Source organism: Equus asinus, chromosome 12 (genome assembly GCF_041296235.1).
Source record: "Equus asinus isolate D_3611 breed Donkey chromosome 12, EquAss-T2T_v2, whole genome shotgun sequence".
Taxonomy (NCBI): domain Eukaryota; kingdom Metazoa; phylum Chordata; class Mammalia; order Perissodactyla; family Equidae; genus Equus; species Equus asinus.
This window is the reverse complement of record NC_091801.1, coordinates 77,731,227-77,751,016: the sequence shown is the minus strand read 5'-3', so window position 1 is coordinate 77,751,016 and position 19,790 is coordinate 77,731,227. Positions and strand designations below refer to the sequence as shown.

The following is a 19,790-nucleotide window of genomic DNA, read 5'->3' as shown; positions in this document are numbered from 1 at the left end:
TGACAAGGCCTCAGTTGTTGGCTCAGAGATGGAGTCCAGCTCAACAGGGCCAGTCTGTCTTCCCTGGGATTGAAATGCAGATAGAAGAGTCCACTTCCTGGGAGGCCACGAGCCCAGGGCTGCCAAAAGCTGCCTAGCCTGACCTGTGGAAAGAACCTGGAAAGGAAATCAAGAGGCAAGCAGAACAAAAAGATGAAAAGAGAGTTTATTTGTTATATCTTTTGGACTAATCCTGGATCCAGCCTTACCTGAAGGCCACAAACCCCCATCGACCATTGTGCCAATTATCCATTTATTGCCTCTCAGCTCCAAATTCAGTCTCCATTACCTGCTCTGTGGAAATGGACACAGATCCTTTATTTTCCCCTGCCAAGTGGCGTAACACTAACCTATGTCAGTAGAGGGCGCTGGAGAGACACGACTGAAGGAGGTGACTTTTTTCCTGGTTCTAGCGCACATCAGCGGGCTCATGGGACCACACTGTTCCCAGGGGCCCAGCTCCAAAGCACAGGTGACTTCCCCAGCACTTGGCTCCAGCGGGACACAGCGACCAGCAGTTTCCCCGGCAGCCCCTTCAGGTAGGATGCAGCAGAGTGCCCGGTGGCACACGTCCCTGGGAACAGCTCTCCTTGACCCCAAAGAAAGCAGATTTCTCACAAAGTCCAGAGAGCATATTTCCAGTAAGTTCTGCTGGACCTTCTTTGCCAATCAGCGAGCCACAGCTATGCCATGTGCAACACAGTCAGGACCTCAGCCCTGGGAGGGGGTCTTCCTTGGGTGCCCTACCTCAGCCCGAGGGGTGCTGGTATATCCTTTAGGGTTCCCTTACTTTCCTCAAACCAGTCCCTCCTTACTCCAATCCCTTGTTACACTGAAGCCGTCTTTACATCAAACTTGCCCTGCTCAGTGCTCTGGTTTTTTCCTATCCTGATTGTATCCTGACAGATACAACCTAAACTGATACATTTTATCAACAACATGATCAATCCCATCTTTGCTTAAGCTACTTTATTTCTTTTTTTTAATTCACCTCTACTTGCTATATTTATGCTTGCCACCACCATGACAGGAGGAAAAAAAGCAGATACATATCATGCCCAAAATGCTCTAGATAAGTGCTTCTCAAATGTTAGTATCATGGAAAGGACCTGGGGTTCTTTTATACATACATATTTTTGAGATATAGTTGACATATAACATTATGTTAGCTTCAGGTGTACGACATGATTCAACATTTGAATATATTGTGAAATGTACTGGAATAAGTCTGGTTAACATCCGTCACCACCCACAGTTACAAATTTTTTTCTTGTGACATGAACTTTTAAGATCTACTCTCTTAGCAACTTTCAAATGTACAATGCAGTGTTGTTAAGTATAGTCACCTGCTGTACATTACATCCTTATGACATTTATTTTATAACTGGAAGTTGGTACCTTTTGACCCCATTCACCCGTTTCGCCCAACCCCCCTCTACTTTATTTCTCTCCCTTGCAACTGACAGGTGGACAGATACACAAGTAAAGAAATCATTGAACGTGCTTTAATGTTGCTGAGGCTGGTGGCCGGGAGAGCTCAGGGAGGATGGCTTAAGTCTCCTAGAGAGATGATGCCTGAGCTGAAGTTGGAAGGGCCCACCACCCACCTTTGCCCCTGTCTATAGCATGACGCTGCCATTGAGGCGAGCTGAGAGGATGGTTGCCCAAGAAACTTTCCCAGAGCTCTGGATTAGAAGCCCTTCCCCACCCGGAACCTCTAGTGATCTTGCCACGATCTCTCCTAGGACACTTAGCCCTTCCGAGCTTGCAACAGAGCTGCATGCGGACCTGACTTGGGGGGGGGGGGGACAGAGGCTGCGGGATGCACCTGTACCCCTGCTCGCCTCTTCATAATGAGTTCAGGCCTGGGGAAAGAGAACAAATGAGGTACACTACTTCAGAGTTGACCCACTGAGACCTCCCACACACAATACTGACTCCCTTTCTCCATCCACCCAGCTGAATGGAGAGGACTCTGAGGACACACGGAAGAAGGAAGCCACAAGGTGGAAGGAGCCTGGGTCTCTGCCCTGCCACAGCCTGCCTCAGAAAGCTGGGTGAATGAGAAAGAAGCATTTATTGTGTTAAGCCACTGAGATTCCAGGATTCCTCTGTTATAGCACCTACGTCATCTACCTTAATCTTAGACCTTTATTTTCTACTACACTGAGGTACTCAAGAGAAGACCCTGTGTCTTACTCATCACTGAATTCCCAACCCCTGGCTGCCGTACATACTCAGGAGATGTTCTTTTGGAATATCCCATGTATCTGCCTTGTTCTCAGTCTTTTGAAATTAAAGGAAATTAGTTTGAGCCCCACACCCATGGCAATTCCTCTGAGGCTTTGGGAGAAGGACCAGGGCAGAGAAGTAGAGAAGAGTAGCTTCGTTTTCCTCTTGTCCCTGTTTTATATCCTCTTGCCCCAGATGTGACCCTAGACCCTTTTTCTTGATTTGTACAAAGAAACTTACTCGCCTAAGACATGTGGGCTTCTCACAGACTACTTAAATATCTGAGGAGAGAAGAAAGGAGCGATTCCATCAGCACAATGCAAATCACTTGAATTCATTGCTCCTAAAAATTCCTTGGGAGGATGACATCAGTGGGAGCAGTAGATTAAGGACCTTCAAAAATCCACTCCTTCATAAACTCAATGACCTGGGAAGTATTCATTTAAGAAAAATGGCTGAAGCTCAGTTAAAGGGAAAAAAAACAGCGAGCCATGTGACAATTTCACTTGCCTTCTTCCCATCCTCCCTCTCCAGGTCCACGGCGGGCTTGGAAGCCAACAGCCCTAAATCACAGTGAAAGCAGCAGCCCACCACCCACTGGAGGGGGGCGGAGTGGGGCTGAAGCCCCTCCGAAGGCCCTGTCTCTGAGCACTGTCACTATTTGGCCCATGGGGGAGTTCACTGGAAAACTCCATTTGCAGGCCTGGCCTGTATTTGACCTGACTCAGAGCTCACCAGTGGCAAGACTTCTTCCCGGGGCATTTGCAGGAAACCTTCGGTGGCAATTGCTCAACACGATAGCTGCCTGAGGTGATGGCAACATCTGGGGAAAACAGAGAGCTGAATACATCACTTAAAAGGAAAAGCAGTGGGATAAGAGGTTCATAGATGGCTTTGAAAAGTTCTGACCTACTCTCCGGAATCTAGAAGACCACACACCCCCACCGGGCTGTGCTCACGCCCAGGAAAGACCCTAAGGCCTAGAGGCCCTGAGCACTCACCTCTGGCTGACCTTGAGGTCTTATGCAAGCAGGAAGTGAAGGCTAAGGCGGAGTCGTAACCTGTGTGAAAGGGGGTTGAAGGTGCGCCCAACATGCACAGACAGCCCTTCAGCATCGTCGGGGAGATTTACTGGACTCGGGCATTTCAGGAAATAACTAAGCTGAATTATTAGCTGACAACGAAGCTAACCAAGCAGAGACTTCAGAGGCCACAAATGACAAAGAATAGATCATCACAAGAGCCAGGCCAGCCCCTGGGTGTCAGGGACTGCTTTCCTCTTTCCCAATATCATCTGATTCTCAATCTGCATTCAATTAACCCCAAATGTCTCAAAGTGTGTTTTTACAATCAGTGTGTTCAAGTTAAGACCTAAGGGCCACACATTACAGTGGATTGAGATGTCTCTAAAACCTGTTAATCTGTCACAGTTCGCCCTTCCTCTTTTCCCCCTAAACTGGACCGGGCTCATTGCATCCTCACAATGCCGGGCCACGTTCTAGGACTTCACAGGCACTGGGAGATTTCATCTTCATGACAAACCCATGAGGCAGGCACTATTATACGGTATTCCCCTGAGCCAGCCTCATCTGGGCAAGGGCAGAGCCACTCTTCACCACGTACGTCATAGGCTGTACCTCAGCTAACCCTCACATGGCCGTCTGTGCAATAAGTGTTGTCCTTTCCACTTGACAGGTGAATAAACTGAGGCACAGAGAGGGGTCTGTTAAGCCCTCAGTACATGTTAGCTGGCTCTGCATCCGCCGCAGTAGCATCAACGCCAGTCATCGCAATTTCTTCTTCTCCCATGATGCTCAGCAAATGACAAAGCTCAGGATAGAAACTCAGGTCCCCTCTGGTGCGAATTGTGCCACACACCCCCCCTTTGGAAGGCACAAATGGCCACCTTTGGTGGTGTTCTAATTAATGTTCTCCCCCCTTTATTCAACACAGAGGGAATAAATCTGATTCTCTGCCTTCCAGAAGCCCATGGTGTGCCTGGGAAGACAGGGAAATACTCACAGATGCCTCGAATGCAAGGCAGGTGTTGAAAAGTCTAACATGTAGCAGTTTGTCAGTAGATACTTGAAAGATGGGAAGATGAGTAACAATAACTGAGGAGGCAGACGTTATTTGTGGATGGAAATATAGGAGAACATAGTGGAAGAGATGACATCTGCCAGGTCCGCGGATGGTAGGCACACGAAGTGAAACACAATAAATGTGTGTATTACTAAGTAAACAGAATAGAGAACGCTGTGTTCTGGACCTGGGGGCCTGTCATTTCACATTTAGCCACCAGAGGGCAGTATAAGACGTGTTGGTATTTAAGAGAAGTAAGGTGGTTTTGGTTTTGGTTTTGGTTTTTTCTTTCCCAGGCCCAGTTGTCAGGAAAGTGTTAGTTTCCAGCTTCTGGGGACTTGGCTAATTCTGAGCAATGCTAATGCCCCTGCACATAACAGGGTCTTGGCTGAAACGGGAGGCTGTAACATTTGTACGGAGGGATGACGAACAGTTTTTCCAGGTTTGAACACATCTCTCTCCCTTCCCCCTGTGCTTCCAGCAAGAGGGTCCGGACCCAGGCAAGCAACCTGTTTCCTCCTCCAAGATTCCTTCCTCTAATCCTTTTCTCCTCTGGACGAGCTCCTACTCATTTGCCAGGACTACTTTCCCTATGAGTCCCCTGACCAGAGAAGCTTAGTGGTTCCATTAATATTTATTAGATTGGATTGTAAGTATTTGAGTTATTTTAATTGATTTTTTAACAGTCAGAAAATTACTCAGTTCCTAGTGCGTCTCAAGTGCATCTGGTAAAAGACCAGAGGTCTTGCATCTACCTGTGCCCTGTGCCCATCGGGGAAGCCAACGTCCACTCTCTGCTGGCTGGTGCTGGGCCGACAGTTTCCTTGTCTCCCCACAGCATGGGAACTGCTCCAGGTGGGGACACATCCCAGACCTCTCTGTATCCTCGGTGCCGAGCAAAGTGCCTGGCGCATGGTCAGGGCCCAAAAGCACGTTTGCCGGATGAAGAACAAGTGAATGAATGGAATCGCTCTTCTCCCTCTGTGACCAGGGCTCCAGCCATCAGGCCACACTATCCTACCTTTGAGGCTTACAGATGCTGGAAGGACCAGCACCATAGCCAAGGGGCCAGCGTCAGTCAAATATACCACATCGGATCATGGTCCTCCTCTGCTTACAGCTTGCATAGCTGCCTAAAGCACTTAAAAGGAAATTCTAACCCCACGCTGTGACCTCTGAGGCCCTGCAGGATCATCTCAGCCTCCTCTCCCTCCTCCTCTCCTACCACACTCCCGCCTGCCATGCTCCAACTACACAGCCTCTGGCCACACACACCTGTCCCGCCCCCTTCCATGGGGCCTGGCACACGCAGGCTCCTCTCCCTGGAATGCCCCTCCTCCTGATCATCAGGTGCCTGGCTCCATTTTGATATTCAGATCTCAGCTTCAATGTCACTTCTCTAAGAAGCCTTAACCGTCATCTCACTTAAAATAGACGCCCATCACTCTTGATCACATGAGCCCATTTTAATGCTCTGGAGAGTGCTCCCTTGGGTTTCTAGGTGTTGATTTGTTTATTGTCTGATGCCCTAACTAGACAACAAGATCCAGGAGATTGGGTGTGCTCCCAGCGCCTGGCATGGAGCCCCAGTGTGCTGAGTGAACGCTTCTAGGACGGAGCCTGAGGCTCTGCCATCCCAGCCTGCACCCGGCTGACTCTAGTCCCTGCCTTTCAGCCACGATGAGGTGAGTCACAGGAGAAGGAAGGCCAAGGTTCAAGAAGAAGTGAGGCTGGGGGAAAATGCGCCAAGCTGGAATTTAAAACCAGCAAAGGCACCACTTAAGCTTTCAGAGTTCTCCAATTTCTCCAGGTGATCAAGAAGCAGAAACTAATAGCGAGGGCATGGTGCTAGAGGGCGGGATGTGAACCCCAGCTCCCTGCTTACTAGAGACACCCTTGGACAAATTACTTCACTGCCCTGTGCCTCAGTTTCCTCATCTGCAAAATGGAGATGATAATCATAACATCACCTCACAAGGTTTTGGTGACCTTAAATTACTTAATGCTTTTAACATCCTGCATACAGTAAGCAGCCCACACATGTCAGTTGTCATGTGAATACCTGCTCTGTCATATCAAGAGGGATATTTGTGTGTGTCTCCCTAGCAGAGCTGTCCACTCTGAGCAGGCAGGGATGGTGACTGTTCCCGCTTCTTCCTGGGGGACCCAGCACCTTCCACAGTGCATGGCACATCCTGTGATGATCACTGGGGTCTCTCTTGTCTCAGCTGAAAACCAAGAGGTCTTGGATTCTGGGGTCTGCGAATCCACCTGGAAGGTGCTCGGGTCCTCCTTGGACATTCTTCTGCTTCTTCTCCTTTTAATTCACTTAGCAAGCTGCTGGTTTGCAAGTTCCTTCATCTTCCAAAAGGAGCTGCTTCACAAGAGGGGGTTGGACCCATGCAGCAGGCGATGCGGCTCTGCAAAAAATTAGAACAGATGCCTTTCATTTCAGGCTATTTGTGCCCCCCACCCCACCCCTCTTGTGAACAGTGTCACTCCACCTCGAGGCCCCATGGAAAAGCTCTCGCCGAGAGGGATGTAATGCATATCCCACGGAACGGCCAATATTGCAGCTGATTTCCAAGCAAAATTGCCTCTATCCATCAAAGCCGCCTGGAGCTAGACATGAATTCATGGAGAAGACCCCAAGCCAGCTTCTCCCGAGGGGCTTCTCAGAGGCGGTGAAGAGAAAGCCCATCGCTGGAACAAAATAAAAGGCGAGAAACAGAGAGGAACAGAAGAACCACCCGGATCAATGGATACCCCCACCCCCCATAGGCCCTCACCACCTCCTGTGGATCCCAGGCCAGATAGGGTCTTGGAGTCCAGGCACATGAGTTTTCCAGCCACCTCCTCCTGCGTGGGAAATGGGAGCAGGGAGCCAGTCGGGGTTTGGAAGGCCGGGCGACCACAGCTGCATGGTGACTGCCCCTAGAGCCAGACTCGCTGCAGGAGCCCCATCCAGGCCGGTCTGCCCCCCCCCTCCTCCGCGGATTCCAAGGCTGCCAGAGATGGGCAAAGAAGACACCCCTCCAGGGAGGTTAACAATGAAGAACACGGCCACCAAACACGTTCCTACAGAGCACATTCAGGCATGTCCTCTGGGGTGACAGGAGATCCCACAGTTACTCCAAAACCAGGAGACGGCTGGGAGCAGGACCTGAGCTTCCCTCCCTCCAGGGATGTTGTGACCTTCGTGAGCACTGAAGACAGGCGACAAGGAGCTAACCTCATGCAACTTCACAGCCACTTACCTTCACATTTACAAATGACCAAACGGAGGCTCAGAGAGGCCGAGAAAGGTGCCCAAAGTCACAGGGCAGGAGGTGAGGGGTAGCATTAGAACCCAGGTCCTCCAGAACCTGCCCACTCTGATGCTCTGCCTCCTCTCTCTGAGCCTCGACTCCTCGTCTGTACAATGGGAAGAACGTCGCCCTGTCATGGGGTTTGCGAGGATGGTGTGGTTAACATACAGAAAGCATCTAGCTGCTGACACAAGGTCTCACACAGTGTGAGATGAGAAAAGGGGTTGACTTTCCTGCTCTCGTCAGGCCACTCAGCGGCAGCCTAGTACAGATGCTTCTGTTTTGTGCCAGCCCTTCCTCAGCCCTGCCCCCACGTCCCTGGGAGACGACACTCCCTCCTTCATCTCTATTCCTGCTGCCTGACTCAGGGCTCAGACACAATGGGCACATAACTAGTGTTCCTGGGACTGAACTGAATTCGCTGGACCTACCATGGATGGGGAAGATGGTGAGACCAAACTCCCCTTTGCTGAGGCTTATAATAAGCAATAAACCCCGAGTCTCCTTAAGCCCCGCAGAAAAATAAAAAGATGAAGCCAAGAAAGATCCTGCTCCCCAAAGCAATCCATGTGTTCTGGCACTCGACTTGTTCAGGCAGCCTGGCCACAGCGCAACACACATCTTCTTTCCTTCCTCTAGCAGAGAGCACAGCAATTTGGGGCTTGGCTGGAATCAAGGGCCTCTCCACTTAACGTGGTTGTTTGGATGGAAAATTTGGAACAGAGCTGCAAGCCTTTGTAGGCCACCTCTTAAGCAAGGTGAGCATCTCAGTGATCAATGACATCCAGAGGTGAACATCCCTAATTGGTAGCCGATGAAAGCCAAGTGCTTCCTGTGGTCGACCACTCAGCAAAATGCCTGGAAGACATGGAGTGGTGCTCACGGTTCACCTGTGCACAACCTTAGGGGCTCCTCATGTTATTGAAGGCGGTGGGCTAAGCGCTGTGGGGAACCAGGAGGCTGTGATACAGCTGGAAGGATGCGCACCCAGAGCCGGGAGCCTGGGTGCAAATTCTAGCCCTGCCACCTTGCACTCGCATGGCCTTGGGCAAGTCGCTCCAACCCTCACAGCCAGTTTGCTCTCTGACAAAGTGAGTTGAGAGGATTCAGGGAGTGGCAGTCACACGTTCCATGTCATATGGACCCACTGGAACAGACCATGGTCAAATGATACCTGTTCCCTGTTCTACAGATCCATCGCATTCCAGAGGCAGCAGAGGAAACCAAGGGGGTTTACTGGGGCTGTTTTATAGATATGAGCATTCCACCAAGGATTTATGGAGAAAAAGGGGAACCTCTGCTATACAGGATGTTGGTCTCCTAGTCTGCTTTCTCTGACCACTTGTCAGTTGCCTCCTGGTTCAGGTTAGCCACACCCGGCTCAGGTTAAACATACCTGCTCAACTTAAGGGAGCCCATTCTCTTAGAAATACTTAAGTCAAAAAAATAATAATAATAATAAATCATTAAGAATAACAGAACACACAGAGAAATGAACCATATACGGTTTGTAAGACAGTTAACATAGAGAGAGGGAGTTTTCAGAAGTGTATAAGCAACATTTTGCAATAATGGAGAATGTGTGTGGGATTCACGCCAGCCCCTTCTCCCTAGGGAATGGTCCAAGCCCCAGCTGAGCATGCCCATGGGAAAGCTTTCTTCCCAGCTCCTTTTCTCATGCAGCATGACCAGATGGAAGGTTCTTTAAGGGATCGAGACTTCCCTAGGACAGCACCATGGTGAGGCAGCTACGGGTACCGGAAATGGTATGAGTGTTAGACCCCTGGTCCAGGGTTGAAATCCAGATGATGTCATGTGAGGCTGTTTGGTTCAACTTGAGCCAGCGTTATCTCCTCTAGAAAATGGACATAACCATACCTCGCTCAGGGAGCTGTAGAGAGAATTCAAGGTAATACACCTAAAGCGCTCAACACATCGACGGTCCCAGGATATGGGAACTATTCTCATATTCCGTTAGTGGAGACGCTTTCCACGGACGGAGGCGGCTTAGCTTTGCAGAGTCAGAAATCTGATTTTGTCAGCCCATGGAGAATTTACACCACATACCCTGAAACTGAAACATAAATCAAGACACCAATTTATTCATTTACATTGAGAAATCACTGCCATGGTGAATTAGTTTCCTATTGCTGCTCTAACAAATCACCACAAATTCAGTGGCTTGAAACAACACAGATTTATTATCTTACAGTTCAGTGGGCCAGAGTCTGGCATGAGTCTCACTGGGCTAAAATCGCGCTGTCACCAGCTGAGTTCCTTTTGGAGGCGCTAGGAGAGTCTGTTTCCTTGCCTTTTAGAGCTCTGAGAGGCTGCTTCATCCCTTGGCTTGTGGCCCTCTGCCTCCATCTTCACAGCAGCAACACTGGGTTGACTCCTTCTCCCACCCTGTCACTCTGACCTCACTCTCCTTCTGCCCTCCTCTTCCACTTTTAACGACACTTGTGATGACATTGAACCCACCCAGATAATCCAGGGTAATCTCCCTATTTTCAGGTCAGCTAATTAGCAACCTTAATACCATTTAAAACCTTCATTTGCCTTTACCATGTCCCATATTCACAGGTCCTAGGAATTAGGACATGGACATCTTTGGGGGACCATTATTCTGTCTATCACACATGAGAACAAGAATACGTGAGTCCGTATAAACAGTATGCTATTTCCCTGTAGGCACCTACTCAATAGGCTTGGTGAGCATGGAACTGAAATCACAAGGGCGTCAGGCTTACACAATCCCAGGCAGCCACCTCCACCATGGGCACAACTTGACCGATGGACCCAGATGACAGTATAACTCCTTCCCCGATGACAGTTGGGCTGGTCCTGGCAAAATTTACTTCTGTGACTCCCTTTTCCATTCCTCCAAGGCTGAGCAACCACCAGTGACATCAGCAGCCAAGGCTACCTCCTGATGGACATGCTTTTTCTTTAGAGGATAATTCTAAAGTCTTAGGTGGCCCGGGTGTGTTCATACTTCAATGGCTGCATTTTGCATCTCTTTTGTGATCCATGATGTATAGGATTTAAAGCTGTATTCTCAAAGTGTAAACTCATTTCCAAGTTCTTAGAGAGTATCTCGCTATGTCCCCAAGTGCTCACAATATGGACTCAATGCTGCGGGTACTCATGAGAGCCTTCTTTGTGTCAATGCAGCGACACAGTAGAGGGTGAATCAGATACAGCCCAACCCTCAAAGAGCTCACCCTGTTTTGAGTTAGATAAGGCCTGCGCAATGCTCATGATACATCCAGAGACGTCACATGCCAAGACCTTCAAAGGGGAGAGATGTCCATAAGCCAGGAGGAGCAGGGAAGAGGACCCAGGGCTGTGACAAAGCCATTTCAACACTAATTCAATCATTTGACTGTGCAAGGCTTTATACTGTGACCCATTTTTATCATGCTCAGACTTTGGCAATTTTCCCTTAATGTTGAATACTAACCCAAAGGAAGAGAACAAGTCATTTGTTCTTCTGCTCATACAATAGGTATGAAACCATATGCTACGTTTTTCAGTTGCCAAGATGCTTCATTGTGTTCCTCATGTTATGCATAATGATGAGCATCTATTGTGTTTTTTAAGGATCACTAGGTAGGTGTTATCTTTTCTTAGGTACCAACAACAGCTGACATTTACTGGGTGCTTCCTTCTTACCAGGCGCTGTGCCCAGCATCTTCCATGTGTCCCATCACTCAATCCTCACAATAACACCAGGAGGTAGGTCCTACCATTGTCTTGATTTTGCAGACAAGGTAACTGCAGCCCAGGGAGGTTACCATTGCAGAGATCACACTGCTGGACCACACCACTGGCAGAGTCCGATTTGAACCCACTAGTCTACCATCAAAGCCTATGAGCTTAAGGTCTTTGTTGCTTCCATGCATCGTTTACCCTTAAACAAGGGGTCTTAGGGACCAAAGAGAAACTGTAATATAAAAAAGACTCACTAGAAAGGATGGCTACTGGGAGGAAGTGGCTGAAAGAATAGTGGGATCTTGGCAGGAGATTTGCTTTGCAAGCGGAAGTGACAGTAATCACAATCTTTTTAAAAATCGTGGTAAAATACACATAACATAAAGTTTACCATCTTAACCATTTTTAAGTTTGCAATTCAGTGGTATTGAGTACGTTCACATTGTTGTGCAACCATGACCGCCACCCATCCCCAGAATTCTTTTTGTCTTGCAAAACTGAAACTTATTCCCCATTAAACAGTAACTTCCTGTTCCTACCTCCCCACAGCCCCTGGCAACCTCCATTCTACTTTCTGTCTCTGTGAATTTGATGACCCTATGTACCTCACATGAGTGGAATCATACAGTGTTTGTCTTTTTGTCACTGGCTTATTTCACTTAGCATAACATCCTCAAGTTTCATCCATGTTGTAGCATGTGTCAGAGTTTCCTTCCTTACTAAGACTGAATATCCATTGTATGCGCATACCTCATTTTGTTTATCTATTCATCTACAAGCTTCTGTTTGGATCAAGTTTGCAACTGTCCCATTGACCAAAAAAACTGCAATAGGCAGAATTCTAAGATGAGCCCCAGAGAGTTATCCCCTTGCATAATCCCCTACTCTTGGATACAGGTGGGACCTGTGACTTGCTTCTGGTCAGTAGAATATGGCATAGGTGACGGGAAAGTCACTCTCATGAGTTCACTTTGCAAGACTCTGTCTTAGCAGACTGGAAGGAGAGGTCCTCCTTCTGGCTTTCAAGAAGTGAGCTGTCACGCTGTAAGAGGGCTACATGGCAAGGGACCATGAGAGACATCTAGGAGCTAAGAGTGGCCCCCACCTGATAGCCAGCAAGAAAACAGGGACCTCAGTCCAAAACTGCAAGGAACTAAATTCTGCCAATGACCTTGGGAGCTTGGAAGAGCAATCTGAATACATAAAGGAAGACATCCTGGCCAAACCTTGATTGCAGCCTTGTGAGTCCCTAAGTACAGGAGCCATCAAAGCTGTGCCCAGATTTCTGACCTACCCAACTCAGATCATAAATGTATGTTGTTCTAGGCTGCTAAGGTTGGAGTGATTCGCTATGTAACATAGGAATCTAACACAGCACACCACACAGCCAATCCCAGGGTCAGCACGGGAGAGCATTACCAAAGGATGGGAAGCAGAGAGAGGCATGAACAATTGGGGCTATTAACGTACTCAAGCCATCACATTCTCCACCAGTGGGGGTTGAGGAAGGTTGGGCCAATGTTGGCAGCACTTTGTCAAAGTAACGTTGCTCTGTCATGATTGCATGCTCTACAAACTCCAATCAGCCTTTCTTTTTCTTATTTTTCAGAGGCCATTCATAATCTCCCTATGCTGGCAACTGCAGATTCAAAAAAGGAGTCAGCTTAGAAATGAGGTCACCGTACTGGGTAAGAGCAAAAATTCTAGAGCCAAATATCACGGGTTCAAGTCCTAGCTCTAATACTTATCAGCTGTGTAGCCCTGGACAAGTTACTTAACTTCCCTGTGCCTTAATGACAGCAATGAAAAAGAGATAACATTACCATCTTAGGGTTGTTGTGGAAATGATATAAGTTAAAATGTATACATAAAACACTTAGAACAGTGCCTGGTACCTTGTAAAGCCTACATGTGTTTGCCACATTATTATTACTGTTTCCAAATGGTTAATCAATGCAAAGATTACAGTCTTTCCAACAGAATATTCAGGTAAGGAGAAACCCTAGTCCCTGAGACTATGGATAAACACACATTTTCCTTATGTACTTCAAAACTCTTATAAATACAGGACATATAGAAAAAGGCACAACTAAAATACTTGCTATAAAACACACAACCAATAAAATGTCATATAGAGCAGAACAAGAAATAAACAAGAAACATCATTTTTACAGTAACGTAATCCTCATATAATAAACCTCTTTTATTGAGATTTCTTCTTCCTTTTGGAACTTAACATGGGGACTTACTAACTAATTCTAGTTCTTGCTTTTTTATTTCCAAGGAATGTATTCCTTGAAGCATAGGTTTTATAATGCTTGCAACAGGGTGTATAATAATGTCAGCTTTACAAGTCAAGGTGGGAATCCTGGATTTTCCCTTGTAATGAGAAGCAGCAGCCAGGCTCTGGAAGGATGAGCAGGGCCATTGGTGGCAGGGGTCCTGGAGCCAAGTTCTGGCTCCACATCACCTATAGCTTGAGGGACCCTGGAGTCTTGGCCTGAGCTGCTTGGGCCTCAGTTTCCCTGGTAACACTAACAAGCCCTGCTTCACAAGGTAGAAATGTGGACCAGAGGAGAAAAATGATACAAAGGGGCTTTTTACACCATATTGGAAATTAAAGAGCAGTGCGTCAGCCAGGGTCCCATCAGGAGACAGGAGCTCTACCAGCTACTTTAACAGGGAGAGTTGGTATAAAGAATCATTAACCAATATGGGAGAATTTGACGGAAAAAAGGGACACAGAAATCACAGGAGTAACAGATGCAGAAGCAGCGACAACCCCAGAGCTGGGGACAGAAGAAGAGGTTGGGATTATTAAAATTTAGCTCGGAGGAGGGGAGCCCCGTGGAGCTAGAATGCCAGACATCTGAGGGAGGGGTCCAGGTGGCTAGTGCTGGGGTCTTTCTTGGTTGGGGACACAATGAGGCTGAACCTGGGATGTGGGACACCTGCCACTGGAACCACTGTGACTCCTGGAGTCAAATGTAGTGACTACTGGGGAGAAGCTGCTGAGGTCATGCTCGGAAGCAGGTACGGACCAGCCCTCCTTCCTCCTGTATCTTCACAGACACCCTCTGGCACCTCTCCTGAAGAACCTGACATGGAGCCAGTGGGTGGAATAGAAACATGGTTTTCAGACTCCCAGCCCTGGAACCTCAAGCAGATTATGAAAGGATGTGTTTAGAGCTGAGAGTCAATAAGCTAACATCCATCACACGTAGGTAGAGAAAAGGGCCTGAAGCCTGCAGTCAGGGTCACCCATCTCTCGGTACTGTGAGAGCCCCTTCAGCTCCCAGGGCCACAAGTTCATCTGTAAAATTGGACCACTAGATTTAGGCACTAGACACGACGATTCATCTCTAACACTGGAGTTTCTGAGCTTGTGACCCTGGTAAAGACTTCAACGGGCTTCCTCTTCTGGAAGGGGGCCTTTCCCTGGTTTATTTTCCTTTGAGAGAGAGAGAAAGACAGACAGACACACAAATGGGTTTCCTGGAGGCTGAGCTTGGATTGAAGGAATCCACAGGCTCCTTGCATCTCAGGGTCAATGACGGATCCCATGATTTCCAGGTGCTGGGGTCCCAGGTGGGGCCCAGCCAGCCTGCGGATAGTTTCTCAGTGCTGTGCGTACCTGCCAGGCAGCATCAGGGGCTGACACTGAAGACCACCCTTTCTCGCGGCTGGACACCTGCGCGCACGTGCAGAGCTGGCCCACACTGCCTCTGACCTGTCTCTCACCACCATCTCTCGCTCACCACCACCCCGCCCACCAACCTCCCGCCTCTTCCTCAAGCTCACCAAGCTCTCGCCCACCTTGGACCCTTGGCACAAACCTCCTTCCACCAATCTGGAATGCCCTTCCGCAGGTCTCTGCACACCTGGCTTGTGATTCAGCTCTCGGCTCAGTTCTTTCCTTCTCCCAAAGAAACCCAGCACTGCCTTCCATCCTTCTCTCTCAGATACTCTCTGACAGTTGACCTTGCTTCATCTCCTTCACAGTATATATCACTGTTTTTAACTTGTCTATTTACTTTCTATTTTCCCATGTAGAATGAAGATGCCGAGGCAGCAACCTTTCCCGTCCTGTTCACAGCTGCATCCCACACCCAGCACAGACCGTCCCATAACAGGTGCTCAAGAAAGATTTGTTGAATGAATACATAAATAAATAAAATATTTTAAACTCCTTGAAGGTGGGCTCTGCAGCCTGGCCTTCAAATACCTGAGAGCATTTAGCAAGACACTGAGTACATGCATGGCACTTAATAAATTCCTCATTGAGGTATTCCTCCCAGCAGCTCTCCCCTGGGACCCCAGTGGATGTCTTCACAGCATCAGATCAACCATTCACTTGGGGGTTGAGGTGGAGCAATGACCTAATCTCAGGTCAGAGAAGACCCTTGACCTCTGATCCAGTGGTTCTCACACCCGAGCTCAGTCAGTCACCTGCAGAGTTTGTTAGAAATTGCTGGGCCTCGCTCCCTCCTATCCAGTAGGTCTAGGGTGGGGACCGAGAATCTGCAATTCTCAACAAGTCGCTAGGGAGGCCAATGCTGCTGGTCCCACCGCACTCGGAGACCACTATTTTAAAACTCAGTGTGTAATTACAGGGCCAGCCAACACTGAGAAACACTGCTGTGATCCCTACCTCACACAACCATTGTGAGGACCAAATGCAATTATAAGGAACGTGCTCAGCACCAAGCCTGGAACACAGTTGGCGTCTAACAGTGTATCTGCTTTCCTTGCACCATTCCCTCTCACCCGGGAAACCTGACCAACCGCCCAGTGGCCGCTCTGCCTCCTCTCTCCTCCACACAGTTGATTCCCCCAGAGCACTTCCAGAAACATCATCTTTAAGGAGAAATCCTGTATCACTGCTCTCTTCAAAACATTGCAAGACTTCCCTGATGCCCACAGAACTGAATCCAAACGGAAGCCGTGATCAAAAGGCTTTTCACAACTCACTCCAATCTGTCTATTTTTCTATCTCATCTCCTTCTGAATAACCCCCCCCCAAAAAACCAGCCTGAATTTTTTGGGAGGAACCTGTCGTGGTCGTACCTATTGGGTACACAGAGTGCCGGGGTCATGCAGAAAGCGGGGTGGGAGCGGAGGCTGTGTGGTCAGGTGGCTGGGGTCCAAACTCTGGCTCTGCCACTGTCTAGCTGTGGGTCTGGGGCAGGTCCACTCACAGCTCTGTCCTCAGTTTCTTGCGTCTTGAAGGGAGGATCAGAGCAGTCCTTTCCTCAGTAGTTTGTTGACTGAAATAATCTATGAGAAGCACTTAGCAGAGCACCCAGTTCAGTGAGTACTCAGTGAAGTCCTATTGACAGTGAGTAGCTAGAAACGGGAAAGATGAAAACGCCACTTTTCCCATCTGCACAGCACAGGAGCCGACCGGCGTTGGTGCGGGGGGAGCGAGACACGACCCCTCAGAGTGGGTTACTGCCTTCGTCTTCCTCTTCACGCCCTATGTACCTCCATGCCAGGGTATAGTACACTTAGCATACTTTTCTTTCCAGATTGCTCTTCCCTACCAAACTGTGATCTCCCTCTGGACAGGGACTGTATCTTCTTCACCCCATGGAAGGAAAGAGGACCTGTCGTGGACCAGAGGGGGCTCCAGAGAGTAAAAAGCAAGAGACTGGTTGTTATAGGGGGAAAAAAAACAAAAAGCCGTCTTCGGCAAGCCTGCTCTCCTGTCCCAAGGCTTGAGGGAGTGGACTTTTCCCTCTTGGCCTTGCCTCAAAGGGACCCCTGAAGACAAATGTCCTGTTTGGAGCCTCGACACCAGCTTGGCTCCCAGCCAGGGCCTCCCCCGCCTTCCCCTCTCAGTTCCCTCCACTGCATTGTTTATTTACACAACTCCCCTCCTACATTTTAGACTCTATTAAGAGCTACTAAGATAATGTCATCCGTCCTTGTAACTATGCGACGAATAAAAGTAAAACAAAAATCAGCACAAGAAAACAAGAGGGGTTGGGACATAATTCTATGTAAGGGAAAGCTTGCAAACAGCCAAAGCTTCTCAGTAGAAGAAAGGGCAGCTGTGGGAGGGTTTACAAACAGGAGCTGCAACCACCTGTTGGGAAAGCAGGGCGACATCTCCTGCAGCGAAAGTAGGACATAGAATTCGTAGGTACTGGATGGCTTCTCTTGGTTCTTCCAAGAAAACTATCTGGGCACCAAGGTGATTAAATCCTGCTCTGCCATGCCAGGCCCTTCTGTCTGCACAGAGACGGACAGAGAAGCCTGGGAAGCAGACATCCCGAGTCAGAGGGTCCCCAGCCTTGCCACTCCAGGGTCACTGAGCATTGCCCTCCTTGAGCCTGGCTGACCCATCTTATGATGCACTCCTAAGGCCAGTTCCACAGAAATGCCAGGTATGCAATCTCTTAATTGGATACTTGGCAGAGAATGAGGGCAATTCATTGCCCAAGCCTACATGGAGGTAGGCAAGGGAGAAAAGAGTCCTCGGCCAGAGCAGAGAATGCCAATTTCCAATTGGCAAGGTGGTGGACATTTCAGAGAGGATTACAGGGCAACTCTAACCAGCTGTCACAAGGGCCGAGTGTTGTTCTAACCAGGTGGCCCTGGGTGAACCCTGCTCTCCCGCCAGGCCAGTCTGCCCTGTCCCCTGAACGCGCAGTGCTTCCCTCTGCCTCCACCCCGTGTACACACTGCCTGCTCCACCAAGGTGACTCCACCCTGCTCACAGCCCACCCACATCCTCCCCAGCCTCCAAGGCCCACCTGAAGCCCACCTCCTTTCTGAAACCTACCCAGACCCCCAGACCACAGGGATCTCAGCAACTCCAGAAACACCGATTGGCTAGTGAAATAATAACCACAGCTGCCGTTTATTAAGCTCTTACTGTGTGCCAAGAACATGGTAAACACTTTACGTGTATTGTGCTAATTCTCAAAACAATCCTGCAAGGAAGGAAGGTGTCCCCCCTTTAAAGATGAGAAAACTGAGACTTTATACTATTTGCTAAGCTCATGCACGACAAAGCCAAGGCTTCCTGGCTCCAAATCCCATGTGATTTCCATGCAAAAATCTCATGGAATTCTTGTCCTTAGGGGCTTCCCTTGCCCTTGGGGAAGAGCCTGTGTTCCTTGAGATCAAGGGCGACATCTTATAATCTTCTGTGCCCCAAAGTACTTACCACAAGATATGAGCAAAACTCCTTCCAATGAATTTTCCCTTCTACCGGATCCATTCAAATTGGGTTTCTGTCACTTGCCACCAAAAGAATCCTGGAAAATATGGTTTGGAAATTTACTTCTCACTGAATAATCTTAGATCTTTGAGTGAGAGTGGGCCTCAAAAGGTCACCTGGAGCAGGTAATAAGGCTACACCTTGGCCATCCCATATGAGGGAATGTCTGTCACTATCTGTCTGTGCAGATTTCCAGCCCAGGCATTTGAATGATTTGGGGAAATAAATGAAATCCTCCCAAACTCTTGTAGATAAGGGGTTGAGGTGTATATTTAAAAAGGATGTTATGTAAGGACTCCCAGTGCAGCCGGACAATGAGAAAAAATTATTGTAGTGCTGTTCCAACTGCGAGCCATCCAACTAGCCAGAGAAGGTTGTCCCTCTCATTACTCCCTCCCTATCCTATGCCAGCCCCACTCCTAGGCTTGTTGCATCCTGAGCCTGGCCAGCACTTTAAGACTCTTGGAATGCTGCCTCTGAGGTCCACAGAAACTTGCCGAGTTCCGCGCCTGACATTCGGTGGGGCCAGTCAGAGCATGCGTTGGCAATAGTGTAAAAAGACCTTGGAGGCATCTAGAGCAAGGACCCCACTCCAAGGCCTGCAGTTATAAAGAAGTGGATTGTACAGGCAGGTTATACAGAAGCGTGAACAGTCACGCAAGCTCAGTGCTGACTGGTGGCTGGCTCCAGCCTCCGTGTCAGGGAGACCAAGCAGGGAACGGGAGCATGCATAGAGAGCCCAAGAGCTTTGCCCAACTTGGGACGCAGGAGCTGCCCTGTCTGCCCAGCTGTTGCCAGGTAAAGTCAGGCCTGGAGTTGTTAGCCCTTCCAATTTTTCAAAGAAGCCATAAATCCTTACTTTTTTGTGAAATCTACCCATTTTTAAATATTGGCAATTTATTCAAACTGTTTTTAAAAGTTCACCTGGATCAACGAACTCGATTGACGGCTGGATCCTGCCTACAAATGGCCAGTTTATGACCATCCCACGGAAGCAGGACCTGAGTCCAGAGAGGTGAAGCAAGCTGCCGAGGGCACACAAGCTGGTGGCAGAGAGGGCACAGGGGCTGAAATTCCTGATGGTCAGGCCAGGGAACTTTCCACTCCAGCCCTCGCTCTGCATCATCTTAGCTGGCATGGATCCCCGCCAAGGTTGCTGTGATGAGATATATCTGCAAGGTCACAAC

General features: G+C 48.7%; 2 long non-coding RNA genes across 2 annotated transcripts; one reads left to right on the top strand and one right to left on the bottom strand.

Annotated features, from left to right (window-relative positions):
- Nucleotides 1-268: 268 nt before the first annotated feature.
- LOC139039945 (uncharacterized) lies at nucleotides 269-15,604 on the top strand. Its single transcript, XR_011493400.1, has 3 exons — nucleotides 269-6,038; nucleotides 12,985-13,063; nucleotides 15,429-15,604. It is a non-coding gene; the product is annotated as an uncharacterized lncRNA (long non-coding RNA).
- LOC139039946 (uncharacterized) lies at nucleotides 6,045-19,739 on the bottom strand. The gene is made up of 3 exons (XR_011493401.1): nucleotides 19,528-19,739; nucleotides 18,550-18,640; nucleotides 6,045-6,773 (listed from the first exon to the last, which is right to left on the bottom strand). It is a non-coding gene; the product is annotated as an uncharacterized lncRNA (long non-coding RNA).
- Between the last annotated feature and the right edge of the window lie 51 nt (nucleotides 19,740-19,790).